This window comes from Phyllobates terribilis, unplaced genomic scaffold (genome assembly GCF_046119375.1).
Source record: "Phyllobates terribilis strain yellow unplaced genomic scaffold, ASM4611937v1 Scaffold_5__5_contigs__length_657084704, whole genome shotgun sequence".
Lineage (NCBI taxonomy): Eukaryota > Metazoa > Chordata > Amphibia > Anura > Dendrobatidae > Phyllobates > Phyllobates terribilis.
Genome location: NW_027362765.1, coordinates 592,244,980 through 592,266,438, shown reverse-complemented (window position 1 = coordinate 592,266,438; position 21,459 = coordinate 592,244,980). Strand labels below are relative to the sequence as shown.

The 21,459-nt window shown below is 47.2% G+C and overlaps 1 long non-coding RNA gene across 1 annotated transcript in view; it reads right to left on the bottom strand.

The window, feature by feature from the left end:
• Positions 1-205: 205 nt before the first annotated feature.
• LOC141273714 (uncharacterized) overlaps positions 206-21,459 on the bottom strand; it is a 22,459-nt gene continuing 1,205 nt past the window's right edge. The window contains exon 3 of the long non-coding RNA XR_012322126.1: positions 206-527. This is a non-coding gene — a long non-coding RNA (uncharacterized lncRNA). The remainder of the gene's footprint in view (positions 528-21,459) is intronic.

Here is a 21,459-nt window from a genome sequence, read left to right as displayed (position 1 = left end):
ATGGATAATACAATGATGTAAACAACATAATATTTATATAACATGGGCAAAATATATATAATTGTACTACAATAAGAATCTTAATGTATAGCACACTAGATGGCGTCAGCGATTAAGTGAGGCAAAGGTTAAAGTGACATTGTGTCATATACCGTAGAGCAAATCAGTGATAATAGCAATATTATTATTATTTATTATAGCGCCATTTATTCCAAGGTGCTTTACATGTGAAAAAGGGGGTATACATAGCAAAAACACTTACAATAATCTTTAACAAAACGAGTCAGTGACAGGTAGAGGAGGAGAGGGCTCACAGTCTACAAGGGATGGGTGAGGATACAGTAGGCGAGGATAGAGCTGGTCGTGCAGCGGTATGGTGGAGCAAGGGTTACTGCAGATTATAGGCTTGTCGGAAGAGGTGGGTCTTCAGGTTCCTTTTGAAGGTTTCCATGGTAGGCGAGAGTCTGATATGTTGGGGTAGAGAGTTCCAGAGTAGGGGGGATGCACGGAAGAAATCTTATATGAGACTGTGGGAAGAGGAGATAAGAGGGGAGTAGAGAAGGAGATCTTGTGAGGATCGGAGGTTGCTTGTAGGTAAGTACAGGGAGACTAGGTCACACATGTATGGAGGAGACAGGTTGTGGATGGCTTTGTATGCCAAGTTTAGGGTCTTGAAATTGAGTCTCTGGGTAATGAGGAGCCAGTGAAGGGATTGACAGAGGGGAGAGGCCGGGGAGTAGCGGGGAGAACAGGTGTATTAGTCGGGCAGCACAGTTTAGGATAGATTGGAGGGGTGCGAGAGTGTTAGAAGGGAGTCCACAAAGCAGGAGGTTGCAGTAGTCCAAGCGGGAGATGATAAGAGCATGCACTAGTGTTTTTGCAGAGTCTTGGCTGAGGAATGTGCGGATCTGGGAGATATTTTTGAGTTGGAGTCGGCAGGAAGTGGAAAGGGTTTGAATATGTGGTTTGAATGGAGAGATCAGAGTCCAGGGTTACCCCGAGGCAGCGAGCTTGTGGGACTGGGGAGAGTGGGCAGCCAAGACTTAGTAGCAGTAATCAAATTAAAGTGCATAACTATAATTCATGTGTGGCGCCCCTGAGGGTTCGACCGCCACAGGGATGCTGCACTTCTCCAATGGAGTGTGGTGTTCCTCCTCTGAGGTAAGAACAGTGTGATGGTCAGGACCCCACCTCCATATCCAACACCACACTTCTCCCACCAGAGGGGGCAAGTAGGCACTAGGTGCTGCCCCTACTGGCACTCGGGAGACTGGGGAACCAAGAGATAGGGGAACCAATTAGTGGGTGAGGGTGGAGGATTCACACTTTAGTGACACTTTAAATTTCATATTTAATCCACAGCCATTTTGGTTCTTGGTTCGTTCGTTCTTTGACTGTTCTTTGATCATGACCTTCCTCCCTGAGAATGGGTCCTGTGTGGACCTGCAGAGGACGGAGACACGGCCCTCGTACCCCTGCCGTGGGTCGAGGGGCAGGCTGCAGACAATGTATGTCTCAGCCCGGTCAAGGACCATGACCAAAAAGGCCCGGAGCTTAGGAGTGTAGCTCCACCGCAAATGGATCCCAGGGGGATGCAGACGGTGCGGTATACGCAAAGCTGATCTATTCAGAGGGATTCTGGCTGCAAGAGGGGTACCGGCCCCCGACACCTGACCTTGCTACTCTACGTCCTGGTCAGGGAAGTCCGGTAGGCCCTGAGGATCCCACCGGGTAACGGAAGGAGCGGAGCTGCCACCCGTACCCTTTTTCTGAGTGAAGTTCAGAGGGAGACCCGGCCTATCTACACACACACACAGACAGGAAAGGACCCGGTCTGAAGTCTAGGAACACTCTGGTGCGGGGTCCTGATCGAACACTGGACTTACTTGGAGGTTGTCGGACCCCCCCCCCCCATCTCTGGTGACCGCAGAACTCCGCGAGGAGCAGGGAGACGCCTTCCTACTGCCATCTCCATCGTGAGTAAAAACCCTGGAAGTTAACCCCTATGGCCTCCGGACTCTTTATTCTGCATTACACCGCATTACGCAGCACCAGACCTCCTAGACTACTGCTCCCTCCATCCTGTCCCTCTGCCCCTCTGCCCTGCTACGCCTGTGGGGAGTAGTAACAACTATGGCTGCAATAACACCATGCCTCAGAGGACGGCAGCAGCGCTGGTGGCCTTCACCAGGTGCCACAGGTGGCGTAGTCGAGATCAGCCACTCAACCCGGATAAGCCCATACCATCTTTTTTTAGTGCGACGGCCCTAGGCACGGAGCGGGTCTGGGCCACGGCTGCACCCTATCTACAACACAGGACCCGGCTCCGAGTCCCCCATCTCCCAAGGTAGGGCTTTCAGGCGTCACACACATGGTCATTACCTAGAGACATTATGAGGCCAGTAATGAAAGACACCAGCAGAGACACCAAGAGGGGGTCGCACAAGCACCTCGACGTGCTTTTCACTGCACTGGGCTTCATCAGGAGGCGTAGTTAAGTATAATGAGGGCACTTTATATAGGACAGAACATAATGATTTAATAATCTAAATATGGTGTGGGCCGACCCCCGTGATGGAGCAGGTCACGTGCGCCGCATCATGTGATGTAAACATCACCATGGTAGTGAGTGATGCTAGGCCAGCAGAGAGAGTTAGCTGCACACTGCGGATCATGTGAATGCTGAAGGGTCGGGCAGCAAGTCGTAGCGCGTCACTCGTGATGCTCCGCCCCCCATGGTGATGTGAGAGGGAAGACTGAAGTCATCCTCCTCATCCCCACGGCAACCAACAAGTCCACGCCCACATCAGGGACAGAGCAGCGCACACCGAGAGCATGTCTGCGCTGAGTGAAAGTGTTAATGTGTAAAATTGTGTGAATAAGTGGATCCCATAAGCATTAGGGCAGATGCAGTAATACAGAGAATGAATGGTGTAAAGTGAAACAAGCAATAAAATACAGATAACAGTTCTACAAAGAATATAAATAATAAAGACATAATAAATGAAAATATGCATTATTACACAAACATAATAATAATCAAAATAAACAAAACGTAATACAGAATATAAATAAAAAAGAACTATACAGATTAATTAATAAAAAATAATAAATAAAATATAAAATACTGAAAATGTAAATGAAATAAAAATAAGGAAGTAATAGAAATAAAATTAAAATAAAAAGCTAAATTAGAAAACTACAATTATTCTGTAACAAAATTACTGATATGTAAAGTGCTGCAGACCGGTAGTCATGACCGAGCTGCTGTCCAGTTTCACTCTGGCACTTTACAGACAAGGGGTTTCCCGGTCCCAGTGTGTAGGGTGTGGGGTGCATCACACTCAATTGTAGGCCGCAGGCCTCCGCTGTCTCCAGGCTCCTGTCCTCAGGAGCCATCATACACAATGCATGGGACACTAAGTTCTTTGCAACAGTCAAACTTTTACTAAACAGTCCAAGTTCATCAGGTGGATAAAGGTAGCACAACTCCTCTTCAGTCCTGTCACTAGCTCGTTCTAGACTATCCCCAAGCCCATTGATTTTGTCAGTCTCAGGGATATTTTGTCCACCTCGGCAGTCCAACCGGGGCTGGCCATCACCTTACGTCTATGTGGGTCCCTGTCCATCTTCCCCTGCGCTTCAGAATACACGATTTGTCCAGAAGCCCCTATGCTAGACTTTAGGCTTCAGACATGACAGGCGCTACGGTTTGGGAACTCGGTAATGCCTCCCACAGCCTGGAACAAGCACACATGCTGCTCCTAAAAACCCACTGCACCTGAACTTGGCTTTCACTAGGCACTTCACTAACTCCCACTTAACTCCTCCTAACCAGGAAGTGTCCCCCTTTTATCAGCACTAGTGCCCACCCACTGGGCTGGTTCTACCCTTAACCATTTCCTATGTCATATGCTAAACCTATTATTCTTACTCTATGTCTTATGCTATCCTAATCTTATCCTATGCTATACTCACATTATGCATTAACACTTTACATACTGTACATTACCATAATACATTACATAAGACACCCATTACTTCTACATATAAAACCGCATGACAGTCGCATGATGCGTCTGTTGTCTTGAGGGGCAGGAACAGGGTAAAACAGTCCACATCCCTACAGAAACATAATATATAATATATAAAGCATTAAAGACAAAATGTGATATAGAGTGGCTATAAAACGGTTGACTGCTGCATGTCAAAATGCATTCCCAAGATCCCACACGTAGTTAGACAGTAAAAAAGCCTAAAGATACTAAAAAAAAATAATTAGAGGAGGTAATCTGCTATATCTGGTTCTGTCAAATAGACCAGATACTGTTTCCGATATACAGGTCCGGGAGCATTTGGGAAGCAGTGACCATAATATGGTAAGTTTCAATGTAATTTTCAATAAAACATTTCAAAAAGGAAATGCAAAAAACTGGAAATTTAGGAAAGCTGATTTCAACAAATTAAGGGAAGAGCTTAATCGTCTAGACTAGGACCATGTCATGGTAACTGGGGATACTGAAAGTAAATGGGGCATGTTCAAGGAAATACTACTAATGTAATAGTGAGGAAGGGTGTAACCTTCCCCTGGGACTGAAATAGTTAGAATTACATATCCCCATAGTTAGGCACTCTCTGAACTGCTATTAGGTCAAGTTACGGGGTTAATTTCAGTGGCGCAGTCAGTGAAGTAAGGGGGAAACGTAGTGACAGGGATAGACATTGGGCATGTCTAGAGGTTAGATATGATTCCTTGTGGGGCTGCAGTACTTTTTATCAGCCACAAAATGCCACTGCTGGGCACAGTTGTCAGTGAGAGGCAAGGCAGATGCTACGCAGATGGCTTAGTGGGTGCTAAAAATAGCTGCAGCCATTATTTTTGAGTCAGTTGAAGCCCTGTCAGGCACGTGACAGGAACTCTTACATGCGGACGTCCAGGGAAATTGGCTGCTAAGGTAGACGGGGGCTCTCTACCGTCAGACAGTGAATCCGTAGTGTGAATATCTTCTCACGCAGGAGTCTCATTAGCCGGCCGGAGAAACTCAAGGGAGGTATTGAGGACCCAGGGCAATTCTAGTCTGCAGGTAGCAGAGGAAAATAGGACTCCAGGATAAGCAGTGAGGGAGATAAAGGATCTGGGCACACTGTCGCTGGTGAGGAACCGTCTCTTAGGCTAAGGAATAGAAACAGAGAGATGCTTCACCTAAAGAGGACACCAGGGCTGAAGATGATTTTAGCACCAGTATGGGAGACAATAACCTGTTGGGCCTTATCCAATCTACCAGACTGTAAATATTGTAATTACTCCTTTCCCCCAAGTAAAACCCCAGTTATGGTTAATAACTTTGTGTCCTCTGAAATTATTACTGCCATGGTCACAGAAGAGAAATGTCTGGAGACAGCCGCGACCGGATGGTGTGAAATAAGTGAAGAATGTCACATGCACAGCCACACATCAGAGGGAGGACACGAATTGTCTGTAAGGTGCAAAAGCGAGCAGGGGCCACAAATCGCTGGGGCACTACCTCGCTGGGGCACCTTACACTAGAATCCTGTAGAAAATGTATACCCTCAAGTAATAAAATGTCCAGGATTAAACAGAAACCATTATGGATAAATAAGACAGTACAAAGTTTAATAAGACAAAAACAAAGGGCATTCAAAATATTGAAGGCAGAGAATACAGAAATAGCATTTCAGGAGTATAAAGACCTAAATAAGAAATGTAAAAAATAAATCAGATTAGCAAAATTATCGCCAGAGACATTAAAATAAATCCCCAAAATTTTTATACATACAGTACATCAATGCCAAAAAGAAAAAATCAGATGGTATCGGCCCCTTAAAAAATGATAACAAGATAATTATAGAGGACAAAGAAAAGGCTGAGATATTAAACAGGCACTTTTCATCCATGTTCAACAAACCGTCCGTTCCAGTGATCTTTTAACAGGGCAAAAATCAAAGTTCACCACCTAATATAACTAGTTTAACACAAAAAGAAGTACACCTGTGACTGAGCAAATTAAACATTGACAAATCCCCTGGCCCAGATGGCATTCATCCACGGATACTGACGGAATCAGGCTCAGTAACTGACAAACCGCTGTATCTCATATTCTTAGACTCTCTGGTAACAGGGGTAGTGCCACAGGATTGGAGGATAGCCGATGTGGTACTGATATTTAAGAAATTCTCTAACTTTTAATTTTTGTACTCTTAAATCAGAGAGTTATGTCATACTAGATACTTAATAAATAACATTTCCCACATGTCTACTTTACATCAGCACAATTGTTTTAAGAAAAAAATTTTTGTTACGAAGTTAGAAGGGTTAAAAGTTGACCAGTGATTTCTAATTTTTACAGCAAAATTTACATAAACATTTTTTTAGAGACCAAGTCACATTTAAATTGACTTTAGGGGGCCTATATGACAGAAAACACCCAAAAGTGACAACATTATAAAAACTGCACCCCCTCAAGGTGCTCAAAACCACCTTCAAGAAGTTTATTAACCCTTCAGGTGCTTTACAGGAATTAATGGAATGTGGACTGAAAAAATGAACATTTACCTTTTTTTCACAAAAATTTTACATTAGACAGAATTTTTTTTTATTTTCACAAGGATAACAGAAGAAAATGGACCCCAAAATTTGTTGTACAATTTCTCCTGAGTACGCTGATACACCATAAGTGGGGGAAAATTACTGTTTGGGCGCACGGCAGGGCTCGGAAAGGAAAGAGCGCCATTTGACTTTTATAGGTCAAAATTAACTAAAATCATTAGCGGATGCCATGTCGTGTTTGGAAAGCCCCTGATGTGTCTAAACAGTGAAAAAACCCGCATGTGACCTCATTTTGCAAACTAGACCCCTCAAGGAATGTATCTAGATGTGTGGTGAGCACCTTGAACCCCCAGGTGCATCACAGAAGTTTATAATATAGAGCCGTGAAAATAAATAAAATCACATTTTTCCCACAAAAATGTTTTTAGCCTCAAATTTTTATTTTCACAAGGGTAACAGGAGAAAATGGACCTCAAAATCTGTTGTACAATTTCTCCTGAGCATGTCGATATCCCATATGCGGTGGAAAACTACTGTTTGGGCGCACAGCAGGGCTCAGAGAGGAAGGTGTAACGTTTTGTAACGCAGACCTCCTGATGTGCCTAAACAGAAGTGACCCCATTTTGAAATCTAGACCCCACAAGGAATTTATTTAGATGTGTGGTGAGCACCTTCAACCCACAGGTGGTTCACAGAATTTTGCAACGTTGATCTTTTGAAAATGAGAAAAAAATATTTTTCCCACAAAAATTTTGTTTTAGCCCCAAATTTTTTCATTTTTACAAAGAGAGCAGGAGAAATGGACCCTAAAATTTGTTGTGCAATTTTTACAGATTAGACCAATAGTCTATATGTGGTCGAAAACTACTTCTGAGGCACAGTGCAAAGCTCAGAAGTGAATTAGCGCCATATTGGAGCTCATATTTTGCTGGACTGGTTTGAGGGTGCCATTTCACATTGGCAGAACCTCTGAGGTGCCAGAACAGCAGAACCCCCCATAAGTGATCCCATTTTGCAAACTACACCTCTAGGAGTGCAGTGATCATATTGACAACTTAGGTATGTCACAGAATTTTATACCATTGGGCAATGAAGAAAAAATAATTACATTTTTACCACCAAAATTTTGATTTAGCCCCAGATTTTACATTTTCACACAGGAAAAAGGGTGAAAATGGCACCAAAATTTGTCCCACAATTTTTGCTGAATGTAGAAACACTCCATATGTGGCTGTACAGTATTGCTTAGTCGTACGGCGAGACTCGAGAGGGACGAGTGAAGATTTTCCTAGAATAGTTTGCGGACTCCATATACAGAGCCCCTACATGCTAGAAGAGAAGATTCCCCCCTCAAGTGACCCCATTTTGGAAATTAGACCCTTTGGGAATTAATCTACAAGTTTAGTGTCGATTTTGACTCCATGGGTGTTTTCCAGAAACAAGCAGCAGTGGATGTTGCTGAGTGAAAATTGCAAACTGCCATTGTAGCTCCCAGTACATTGTAATCACCAGTATGCTGTAGTGTCCAGTACGTGGTAGTACCCAGCTCATGGAGACACACACCCGTAAATTAGGTGAGCTCTCATCGCTACAGAAATGCCAAACATGTGGGCGATAATTGCGGTTTAGGCACACTGGGGCTCAGAAGAGAGGGGGGATTTGGATTTGGGAGCGTAGGAATTTGCTGGATTTCTTTTGGGGGGCGAGGAGCCATAGCACTTTTTGAGAGCCTTTGTGCTAACAGTAACATGGAAGTCCCCTATATTTTCGTTAACAGGGATGGACTGGAGTTGTTGTTTTTTTTGTGGATTGAGTTTAAGCTTTTATTGGGAACATTTTACATAACATTTGGGATCACATTTATCCTACGCTCTACGCTGAGTACTTATATCGAGGTTTCTATCTGAATCTCCAAGTGATGCGATTTAGATTAACCCCCGAGGATTTATTTCATTATTCACTATAATGAGGCAGCAGGCACCGTCTGGCTTATGTTCAGCGTTGCCTTTCTATTCAGAAGTGCACAAAACTGTGGTTGACCCTATATGCACGCTAAAAAACACAGACACCACCGGATCACAGGCCAGATGGCATCCACAGTGCCTTCATCTGCCTCATTATAGTGAATCCTCCGCCAGGGGATTCCGTCTGAATCACGTATTTCAGAGATTTACACGGAAACGCCATGTAAGCACTCAGCGTAGAACGCAGGATAAATTTGAGCCGAACCTTACTGCGAGCTTTGGGAGGCAGAATCAACAGCAGGTGAAGAATTGGTTTTATTTGTTTTTTTATGCCATTCCCCGTGCGGTATAAGTGATTAGACAAATTTATTCTTTGGGTCGGTGCGATTACAGCGATATCAGATTTATATTGTTTTTTTTATGTATGGCTGCTGTCACACACTAAAAGACGCTTTTTCCATCGCCATATTTTGAGAGCTATAATTTTATCATACTTCGGCTGATAGTCATATGGGGGCTTGCTTTTTTGTGTGATGAGTGGATGTTTTTATTGGTACCGTTTTATGTAACATGACATTTTTTGATCACATTCTATTCTGATTTTTGGGAGGCAGAATGAACAGAAACCATCAATTCAGGAATTGCTCTTTTATGCCATGGTAAAACTGATAAGGCAGCTTTATTCTTTGGGTCAGTACGATTACAGGGATACCACATTAAAAAACATTTTATGTTTTGGCGCTTGTACACAAACTATTTTATAGAAAAATAATTATTTTTGCATCGCTTTATTCTGAGAGCTATAACTTTTTTATTTTTCTGTAGATGGAGCTGTATGGTGGCTTGTTTTTTGCAGGACAAGATCATGTTTTCAGCGATACCATATTTATTTACATTCATGTTTTTTCTTGCGTTTTTGTTGTGTATGATGATAAAGAATTGTTTTTTGCCTTGTTTTTTAATTTCTTTTTTACGGTGTTCACTGAAGGGGTTAACTAGTGGAACAGTTCTTTTTAAACATATATTTTTACAATTTTTTTTTTACTTCGTTCCTCTATGGGACTTTCACTTTTTTAACTCTGATTCCGTCTGATTGCTTATAAAGCATAGCAATGTAAGAGCGTTGCTATGCTTTGTAAACTGTCAGTGCTGCACTGCCACACAAGCTTGCTACACCATGCTCTGAGCATGGTGTAACAAGTTTGCTAGCTCTGGTGACCAAGATGTCGTCAAGACGACATCGAGTCACCATGGCAACGATTGGCCCCTCCCAAAGACGTCGCGGGGGGGCCGATCAGAGCGCCGAGGGGGCTCCCTCCCTCTGCATGCCTGCTAAATACCGCGATCAATATCAGTCGAAGCATTTAGCGGGTGGGAGTGAGTGCTGGGTGTCACCTGCAGAATCAGCTGACACCCGACGGCAATAGCCTGCGCACAGCCTCCTGGGCATGGGCGATTGCCATGACGCTTATATACTGCATTGATTTGGAAGTACTTCCCGACCATGACGTATATATACTGCAAATGTAGTGAAGGGGTTTAAATAACAACTCAAAGAATGATAAAAAATAAAAATGAAAAAAAATAATAAAAAAAGAATGAATATAAAATAAAAATAAAGGCCCACAAGAAAATAAAAATTGCGCTAGATTACAGAAAAGACTTGAAACTAACTGCTTCATTGAGACCTTTAGGTGTGACTGTATTCAGAATGACCATCGAGCATGTCTCATTTTGGAGAAATTTATGCATTAGATCCCCACCTCTAATTCCCAAGTAGACTCGTATGATTAATGCCATGCACAAGGAAGCCCTTTGGATTGAAGTTATGGTGATCACTTGTTGCATCATTCCCAAGAAGACTCACGGCTGTACTAGCTCAAAAGGATGCTTCTACTCAATACTGAGAAAAGGGTCTGAATACTTATGACCGTGTGATATTTCAGTTTTTCTTTTTTAATAAATTTGTAAAAATTTCTACATTTCTGTTTTTTTCAGTCAAGATGGGGTGCAGAGTGTACTTTAATGAGAAAAAAAATGAACTTTTTAGAATTTACCAAATGGCTGCACTGAAACAAAGAGTGAAAAATGTAAAGGGGTCGGAATACTTTCCATACCCACTGTAATGTTATTTACATAATTGTATTATCTTTTACATTTTGTTTAACGCATATGTCATTTTTTTGCTCTATATCCTTTATGGCCAGTTATTATTGTTGATTTATTGTACATCATACCGGGAGTGTACTCAAAATTGGGGGACCTTGTCTCTTTCTATTAAGGTAACTTTTTGATCAAATTTACCATTTTTATCCTGATTGATTCTTAGTAGATCTTCTACCATCCATATCTATATTGTCTTTTTTGATTATTGTGTAATAAACAAGACTGTTTTACATATTCTGATATATATTTTTCTTCCTTTTTAATCTGATGCTATTTTACTGGTATCTCTATTTGATGGGTAGTTTTTTGGTTCTTTATACATCGTCTATTTAGAGATGGCATTTATACATGGAGAAACTTTGTAGGTTTTTGTATTTATGATGATTCCCTGCATTGTGCACTGGTACAGTGAGTGAACCCACTGACATGGTGTACCGATAAGTCTTTACTTAATATGTAGTTACATTATATTCAGACATCTTTACTGTAGACGCTGTATGAATAAACGTAGTGACCTGCCGCATCCACGTGGGGAAATAATATATATGAGCATAATGTAGAAATCAGTGTCTGATGTATTCAGTTTATTAGAAAGTATATTATATCTATTTTATCTAGTGCCGGATTCACACGAGCGTATTTCATGGTGCATAGACAGACTGCAATGTTCGGGCCCACCATAGGTCTCCTGTCCCAACAGCCTCATAGACACGTATGAGGCTGTAAGTTCAGGTTGGGAGACCTGCTGCCAGACCGGGCATTGAGGTCCGTATATGCTTGTGTGACCCCGGCCCAAGACTGAGACCTACATTAACCAAACAGCAGCTCTGAAGGGGAGGCTTGTGCTTTGCTTGTTTCCGGCTAGATGTGGGCTGTTATGTGGAGCCTTCTCTCACTAAATGTAATAGGAACAAAGAAACATCAATATGAAAACATTATGGACAGAGAAGTTATGACATAGGTAAAAGGCTGATGAACACACATTTTTGGGACAAGCGTGTACTTGCTGAAGATAGTAAAGATATTGGTTGTCATGTAATTTATCAAACTGATAAAGATGAAAGTTTCTGAACAATGTGTCACCAGGCGTTAGTCACTCAGTAAATAGCTACTGAACAGAGTTTGTTTTGAAGCAATCGGAAAATTACCTTTTGGTTTTCTTGAAGACTATATACATCAGTCAGGCTAACTACAGACCAGATGTTACATACCTTCCAAATTATTTCTGACTCATGGGAAATATTTTGTAAAGATCCTTATAGAGTAATATTGGTTTCTATCAAGTTAGATTAAAAGGAACCCGATAGCAGATATCGGGGTTTCAAAGTCAAAATGCCTGTCTGGGATCATGGGATCATACAGCCAGTGTCCCATGCATTGGGCAGCATGTATCAGCTATCAGGTTCACTCTAATTCAACATCAGATCTATTGGAAAACATAAGGATCAGTAGTGTAATGACCGCAGTCGCAGCGGTTTCTGCTGCGTCCGGGCGGGTCAGGGGCCCACCGACACCAGCAGAAACTTCAACTGGATGTGCGTCCTCGGAGGCACATCCAGCTGAAGTGTACAGCACCGCACAGACCCATCGGGGCCATGCTCGGCAATATACGCAGCCGGCCAATCAGAAGGCAGCAGCTGGCGTCGGTGTGAACGTCACCAAGGGCACATGGCTCTCGTCGGTCACTGAAGTCAGCTGCCGACTTCAGAAGAGGAGGTGCACAGCGGGGGAGCGAAGGGAAGGTGAGCATTTATTTATTTTTTTAATCAGTGGCCAGACTACTATGTATGACTATGGGCCGTGCATTATACTACTATGTATGACTATGGGCCGTGCATTATACTACTATGTATGACTATGGGCAGTGCATTATACTGCTATGTATGACTATGGGCAGTGCATTATACTGCTATGTATGACTATGGGCAGTGCATTATACTGCTATGTATGACTATGGGCAGTGCATTATACTGCTATGTATGACTATGGGCAGTGCATTATACTGCTATGTATGACTATGGGCAGTGCATTATACTGCTATGTATGACTATGGGCAGTGCATTATACTGCTATGTATGACTATGGGCAGTGCATTATAGTATTATGTATAACTATGGGCAGCACATTATACTACTATGTATGACTATGGACGTGCATTATACTACTATGTATGACTATGGGCAGTGCATTATACTACTATGTATGACTATGGGCCGTGCATTATACTACTATGTATGACTATGGGCCGTGCATTATACTACTATGTATGACTATGGGCAGTGCATTATACTACTATGTATGTGTGGCACCCCAGGGGTCTGGTTTCCACAGTAATGTAATGTTATGTCTGAGAGCAGGTGGGAGGTCCTTTGGTCAGGGATCCTGTGCATGCCACACCTCCTGCCCAGTCTTGGGAGGGGAAGGACTTCCCCTATATAAACCCGGGGCTGAAGCAGGGTTAGTCAGTCAAGGAGAGTAGAGACAAGAAGCAGCATAGGAAGAAACAGCAGAAGCTCAGTGGGAGCAATACTACTACGAGTCAGTGGCTGGCAGCTGCAGAGCTCGCCCTGACTGAGAAGCTTTCTTACCGGACCCGGCGTCCGAGGCTGTGGGGACTAACTCCTACCCAGCAGCAGAATCCGTCAGGCAGGGGATTTCAGGTCCTCTGGCCAAGAAGCCCGAAGGCACGGTCACACGCGTGGGACCAGCACCGCCATCGTGGAGCGGAAGCCATTAGAAGGCCCCGAGTCACCGGCCATACGGGTGAGCACCACACGGTACACTCAGGGACGTGGGCTACTTATACCCGCTTCTAGCAAGGTAGCCAGAAGAGTACAGTCAGTTTGGGAGGCCTACTACTCCGCCTGGCCAGGGGAGATCCCATCTGCTCAAGGACTGACCAGGCCCCAATCGCTAGCCAGTACTCCGGGAGGGTCTATCGTTGTCACCAGTAAAGACCCTGAACTACACCGTACCGTCTCCGAGTGGTTCCTGCTACCCCCATCATCCACATCTGCTGCCCTGAGGCCATACCCCTCCCGTTGGGGGTTATACCATCTACGCTGCACCATCCATCCACCTGCCTCAGCGGACTGTCCTGCAGCGGCAGCTCCATAGCTGCATTCAACGGGTGGCGTAGTCATACAACATCTACCGCTGATACATCGCCGCTCAGTTTGACTCCCTGGGCACGGACCGGGTCACCGCCACGAGACTACAACCCTCAAGAGATCCGGCTCCGGGTAAGCTCCCGCGTGCGCAACGCAGCGCGACACAGGCCCAGGGGCGCGTCACTTTGGCGTAGTCGGCAGGATTTCGTGCCCGCAACCACCGGGTACTGCGTGCCTGAAAAAGAGACTTTTCAAACTTACCTGTGGTGAAGATTCCCGCCATCCGGCGCCATCTTCAGCCTTCTTCCCGCCATCCGTGGAGTTTTCCCGCCATTGGACGCCATCTTGAGGAAGCCGCGCGGGAAGAAGAGGGGCGTGGACTCCGAAAGCGCGCGAGAACTGAAGCCCCGCCTCACGTCCGGACGTTGCGTAAGGTCCTGGAAGGAGCCCAGCAGACGCCGACGTCACAGGAGCGCGACGGAAGGTCCTCAACCCTGACGATCCACTGCGGAGCCGCGGCCTACGGAAGAGGATCATCGCAAGGTAGGCCACGGTCCACTAGGGGGGAGGAAGATGTCGGATACGGAGGAGAGCTTCACTGCCTCAACCCCCGCCAGCGCTACCGCTGCTGCAGTTATGCCCTTCACCATGCCCTATATCCCGGGAGCAGCTTGGCTACCCCAGTACTCAGGGGAGTCACATACCCTGCATGACTTTAGAGAAAAGCTGGATAGCCTCTTCCAGGTGTACCCCCTCACAGAAGAGCAAAAAGTGAGCATCCTGGTGGCCCAACTAACCGGGGCAGCCAAAAGGGAAGTAAAATCCTGGCCACCTGGGAGGAAGACTGTCGCAGGGATACTAACCCGGCTGAAGGACACCTTTGATACCCGCACCTCAGCCGAGATTAAGCTTAAATTCTACGGGTGCAAGCAGCGAGCGCATGAGAGTATAAGGGACTATGCACTAAACCTACAAGAGGCCCTGAGGGCCATTAAGCAGACCGACCCTGATGGAGTGGGAAACGAGGACAGGCTGTTGACCGAACAGTTTATAGAGGGACTGTATTGTAATACCCACCGAACCCAGTTGCGGGCAATGGCCTTACAGGATCCCCATCTGGGCTTTGCACAGTTCAAGGACAGAGCCATCAGGGTGCTCCGAGAACCGGCACCGGGTGGCGTTGTGACCCACAGGCGCCCTGCTATCACTTACCACCAGGAGGCGGCGCCCTTGTCGGCAGGGCCTGTGGGAGCTGATGCGCAGGCTTTGGACAATGACCCGGCTCCAGACCTACACCATCAGGTCCAAGAGCTAGCTAAGAGCGTTGCTGCGTTAACCCGAACTGTGCAGTCTTTACAGGCTTCCATCCCAGGGAAGATCCAGCTGGCATCCGGACCGGAGGACATCCCGTGGCGTCGACCAAGGAGGACCCCACCGGCCAGAGGAAGACCCAGTGACCGATACAGCGAGGACGGACGACCCATCTGCCGCCGCTGCAATCAACCCGGACATATGGCAAGGTACTGTTCTTTAAACGGGCACAACCTGGGGTAGAGGGCCAACCCCCAGGAAAAAGATCACCAGGCCCATCGAACTGGCGCGACAGATATGTGGGAGGACGTCCAGTCTTGCCTGTGGTACTGGATGGCATTCCCATGAGTGCTCTACTGGACACCGGGTCACAGGTCACCACCATCCCGTACGTGCTCTTTAAGCAGTACTGGAATGACTCGGATATTACCCGCTACCCTGACGACGACTTGAGTATCATCGCCAGCAATGGCCAGCCCGTGCCACAGATCGGATTTAAAGAGGTGACCATCAAAATCGGTAGAGTCGAACTGGCAGCCCAGGGACTGATCAATGTAGATATTGACAAGCATGAGAGTCACCCAAAAATAACTCTAGGAACTAATGTAATTGAAAATTGTCTTGCAGAGGTGATTTTCCTTCTACAGCAGGTTGCCAAGAACGCCAGCTCCGGCGAGCAGCGGGTGCTCCAGAAAGAGATCCGGGCACTGATGCGACGGCAACAGGTGGAACTCTCCGGCGGTGAGATTGGTAGCGTAAGAATGTGTGACCCTTTCCCTATTGCCATGCCCCCAAAAAGTGAAATGATGATTTGGTGCCGGGCAGCTATTGGTCCGAGAGGTAGAGATTACCAGGCAATGGTAGAACCAGTTTACTCAGACAGTAGGCCCACCATTTTGACAGCACGGGGGGTGGTCAATGTACGCCATGGGAGGGTGCCCGTTCGCATAATCAATATCGGGGAGAGGGAAGTGTACCTGCCCCGGTATGCCACGCTAGCCAAATTATATACCATCAACCAAAACTCTATACAGTCTGTGGAACCCTTGCCTCCATCTCACCCGGAGGAAGGTAACGGCTCTAAGAAAGTAATGGAGGATTGGTGTCAGCAACTACACTTGGGAACTGACTCCACTCCCTCCCACCAGAAACAGGGAGTCTACCGGGTGGTTCAAGAGTATGAGAGAGTGTTTAGTAAACACCCGTTAGACTTCGGGCGAGTCAAGGGGGTAGAACACCGCATCCCCACGGGAGATCATCCTCCCATAAAAGAGAGGTATCGACCCGTACCCCCTGCACATTACCAACACGCCAAGGGGATGCTTAGAGACATGAAGGAGGCTGGGGTAATCCGAGATAGCTGTAGCCCCTGGGCAGCCCCACTAGTTTTAGTCAAAAAGAAAGACAACACTATGAGGATGTGTGTAGATTATCGGAAAATCAACCGTATCACACACAAGGATGCGTACCCTTTACCAAGGATAGAGGAGTCTTTGGCTGCTTTAAGATCTGCTAACTTCTTCTCCACCTTGGATCTCACTAGCGGGTACTGGCAGGTTCCTGTAGCAGAGGCGGACCGGGAGAAGACCGCATTCACCACCCCGATGGGACTTAGTGAGTTTACCTGCATGCCGTTTGGACTTTGTAACGCACCAGGAACCTTCCAACGATTAATGGAGTGCTGTCTGGGACACAAAAACTTCGAGACGGTCCTGTTGTACCTGGACGATGTCATCGTATATTCCAAGACTTATGAGGACCACCTGAAACATCTGGCGGAAGTGTTCGAAGCCCTGGCAAGTTACGGCCTGAAGGTGAAGCCCTCTAAGTGTCACCTCCTGAAGCCAAAGGTGCAGTACCTGGGACACGTGGTGAGCGCTGACGGAGTGGCTCCTGACCCTGATAAGATCACCGCAATTAAGGAATGGCCAAGTCCCTCCAGTGTAAAGGAAGTGCGGCAGTTCCTCGGGTTGGTAGGCTATTACCGCAGATTCATCCCCGGTTTCACCAAAAAGGCAGCACCTATGCAGGACCTCCTGATAGGCCAGTCCCGGAAGGCCAAGAACCAGAAGCCGCCCTTCAAATGGGAGGAGCTGGAAGAAGAGTCCTTCCGCCAGCTGAAGATGGCCCTCACGGGGGATGAAATCCTGGCGTACCCGGATTATAGCCAGCCCTTTATCCTCTACACCGACGCCAGTAACATCGGGCTAGGAGCCGTACTGTCCCAGATTCAGCAAGGGAAAGAACGAGTAATCGCCTACGCCAGCCGAAAACTGCGACCCACCGAAAGGAACCCCGAGAATTACAGCTCATTTAAGCTAGAGTTCCTGGCCGTGGTATGGGCAGTCACCGAGCGCTTTAAGCATTACCTCGCTTCTTCCCGGTTCACCGTGTACACGGATAACAACCCGCTGACACACCTGGACACGGCAAGACTCGGTGCCCTGGAGCAGAGGTGGATGGCCCGTCTGTCCAACTACGAGTTCACAATCAAATACCGGGCAGGACGCTCCAATACCAACGCGGACGCCCTGTCCAGGATGCCCAACCTGCCGGACGGAGGAGAAGATCTGGAGGGACTGGAAGAAGTTGAACTCCCTGCGTTCCACCGTCATGGGACTATTCAGTATTCCCACCAGGTAAGGAGTAAGCAGACTGCTACGTTGAACCCCTTACCCCACTACAACTGGGCGGAAACGCAAGACAGCGACCCTGCCGTCCGACTGGTGAAGGAGATGCTGACTCGGCCGGAGGCTCGCCTTGAACCAGACGCTCCGGAGGAAGCCAAACAACTATGGGCAGAGAAGAGTCGACTGTTCCTTTACAAAGGGAAGTTGTGCCGCAGAATAGTTAACTCCCGGACGCATGAATTACTCTGGCAAGTAGTGGTGCCACGAAGGGACGCAGCCATGGTGATGGAGGCATACCACGACGGAGCTGGGCACTTCGGGTGGAAGAAGCTGGAGTTCCTGCTGCGCGAGCGGTTCCACTGGGTAGGCATGAGGGGAACCATTGAGAAGTGGTGCAGAGACTGTGGCCCGTGCAACCTGAGAAGGAAGGACCGTGCCAGCCAGAAGACTCCCCTGCAGTCCATCGTCACCCGGCAACCGTTGGAACTGGTAGCCTTGGATCATGTAAAACTGACCCCAAGCAGAAGTGGCTACGTCTACGCGTTAACCATCGTGGATCATTACTCCCGGTTTCTGGTTGTCGTCCCCGTCAAGGACTTAACGGCTCAAACAGCAGCTAGAGCCTTCCAGCAGCACTTTTGCCGTCCACACGGGTACCCGGACCAAGTGCTGACGGACCAGGGACCTGCCTTTGAAGCGGAGGTCTTCCAGGAATTCTGCAATCTGTATGGCTGCCGGAAGATAAGGACGACACCCTACCATCCGCAAACTAATGGACTTTGTGAGAAAATGAACCAGGTGGTAATGGATCTTCTAAAAACGTTGCCCCTGGAAGAACGCAGTCTGTGGCCTGAGAAGTTGCCCGATCTGGTGGACCTATACAACCACATCCCGGTAGGTTCCACCAACTGTACCCCGGCATACCTAATGAGGGCAAGACCTGGTAAGTTACCTGTTGACCTGGAAATGGGAGTCCTGACACCCGAGGACACTTCACCAGAAACAGACTGGGACACAGAGAGGCAGCAGCAGTACTGGAGAGTACAGGAGAGCGTGGAGCGAAGTCTCTGTCAGGCTAGGGAAAGACAAGAGAAAACTTACAACCAGTATGCTCCCGCTGTTCCCCTGGTACCCGGAGAGCAGGTCTTGAAGAGGAAGAGACGGCTCCACAAGTTGGACGACCAGTGGGAGAAGGACCCGTACACCGTACTGCCCTCAAGCCACGAGAACCCGAAGGTTTGTACCATCAGTAAAGACGGAGGGGAAACCACAGCCATCGTATCCCGGGACCACCTGAAGAAGTGTCTCGAACAACTGAGGAACCCTGAAGAGGAACAAGAAGACCATCGACCCGTAGAGGAAAGGGAAGATATGGTTAGTACTGTGCTCGGGGACTTCCCTCGGTCTTGGACTCAAGTCAATGGTGCAGTTGTGGTACCCGTACTCACCTTCCTCCAACCAGCATCCCAAGCACCTACGGAGCAACAGGTAGAGCTGGAAGAACAGCCGGTCCAGGAGGCAGAAGACCCCGCACCCGCAGACCAGGAGGGTCAACCCTCTGCTTGCAGTGAGCCTGCCATATCCCTAGTGAGCCAGGGAACTCGTAGACAGCTGCCCAGTTTACCCTTGACAGCTCCTACACCCTGTAGTTCGGGGCCAGACAGTCAGCTCCGTAGGTCCACTAGAGCCACTAGAGGCCAGTTACCCGCACGTTGGAGGATTTGAAGTGTATAAATTGTTTTATTTATGTTTACCTGTGTATTGTTGCTTGTGTATAATTTTGTGTTTCCAGTTATTTTTAGGAATCCTTGGTGGATTTACCGGGAATCCTTGTACATAGTTGGAGCGTAACCCAGGATGGACTAGAGACTGTTAAGGACTCGGGGTAGGACAGACCCCTACCTGGTTACGTCTCCCTGTTTTGGTGAAATGGACACCTTGCTTCCCCTCAAAGACTGCACCCGGTTGCGGACACGCCGTGACCATTGTTATGTGTCTCTTTATTATAATGTGTTGGTTGTACTCTGTTATGTTTACAAAAATGTGTTTAGTCCCGGAGTACTAAATTTTACTAGGGGGGAATGTGGCACCCCAGGGGTCTGGTTTCCACAGTAATGTAATGTTATGTCTGAGAGCAGGTGGGAGGTCCTTTGGTCAGGGATCCTGTGCATGCCACACCTCCTGCCCAGTCTTGGGAGGGGAAGGACTTCCCCTATATAAACCCGGGGCTGAAGCAGGGTTAGTCAGTCAAGGAGAGTAGAGACAAGAAGCAGCATAGGAAGAAACAGCAGAAGCTCAGTGGGAGCAATACTACTACGAGTCAGGGGCTGGCAGCTGCAGAGCTCGCCCTGACTGAGAAGCTTTCTTACCGGACCCGGCGTCCGAGGCTGTGGGGACTAACTCCTACCCAGCAGCAGAATCCGTCAGGCAGGGGATTTCAGGTCCTCTGGCCAAGAAGCCCGAAGGCACGGTCACACGCGTGGGACCAGCACCGCCATCGTGGAGCGGAAGCCATTAGAAGGCCCCGAGTCACCGGCCATACGGGTGAGCACCACACGGTACACTCAGGGACGTGGGCTACTTATACCCGCTTCTAGCAAGGTAGCCAGAAGAGTACAGTCAGTTTGGGAGGCCTACAACTCCGCCTGGCCAGGGGAGATCCCATCTGCTCAAGGACTGACCAGGCCCCAATCGCTAGCCAGTACTCCGGGAGGGTCTATCGTTGTCACCAGTAAAGACCCTGAACTACACCGTACCGTCTCCGAGTGGTTCCTGCTACCCCCATCATCCACATCTGCTGCCCTGAGGCCATACCCCTCCCGTTGGGGGTTATACCATCTACGCTGCACCATCCATCCACCGGCCTCAGCGGACTGTCCTGCAGCGGCAGCTCCATAGCTGCATTCAACGGGTGGCGTAGTCGTACAACATCTACCGCTGATACATCGCCGCTCAGTTTGACTCCCTGGACACGGACCGGGTCACCGCCACGAGACTACAACCCTCAAGAGATCCGGCTCCGGGTAAGCTCCCGCGTGCGCAACGCAGCGCGACACAGGCCCAGGGGCGCGTCATATGACTATGGGCCGTGCATTATACTACTATGTATGACTATGGGCAGTGCATTATACTACTATGTATGACTATGTGCAGTGCATTATACTACTATGTATGACTATGGGCCGTGCATTATACTACTATGTATGACTATGGGCAGTGCATTATACTACTATGTATGACTATGGGCAGTGCATTATACTACTATGTATGACTATGGGCCGTGCATTATACTACTATGTATGACTATGGGCCGTGCATTATACTACTATGTATGACTATGGGCCGTGCATTATACTACTATGTATGACTATGGACGTGCATTATACTACTATGTATGACTATGGGCCGTGCATTATACTACTATGTATGACTATGGGCAGTGCATTATACTACTATGTATGACTATGGGCAGTGCATTATACTACTATGTATGACTATGGGCCGTGCATTATACTACTATGTATGACTATGGGCTGTGCATTACACTTTATGGATGACTATGGGTTGTGCATTATACTTTATGGATGACTATGGGTTGTGCATTTTACTTTATGGGTGACTATGTTTTGTGCATTTTACTTTATGGGTGACCATGGGATATGCATTATACTTTATGGGTGACTATGGCCTGTGCATTATACTTTATGGAT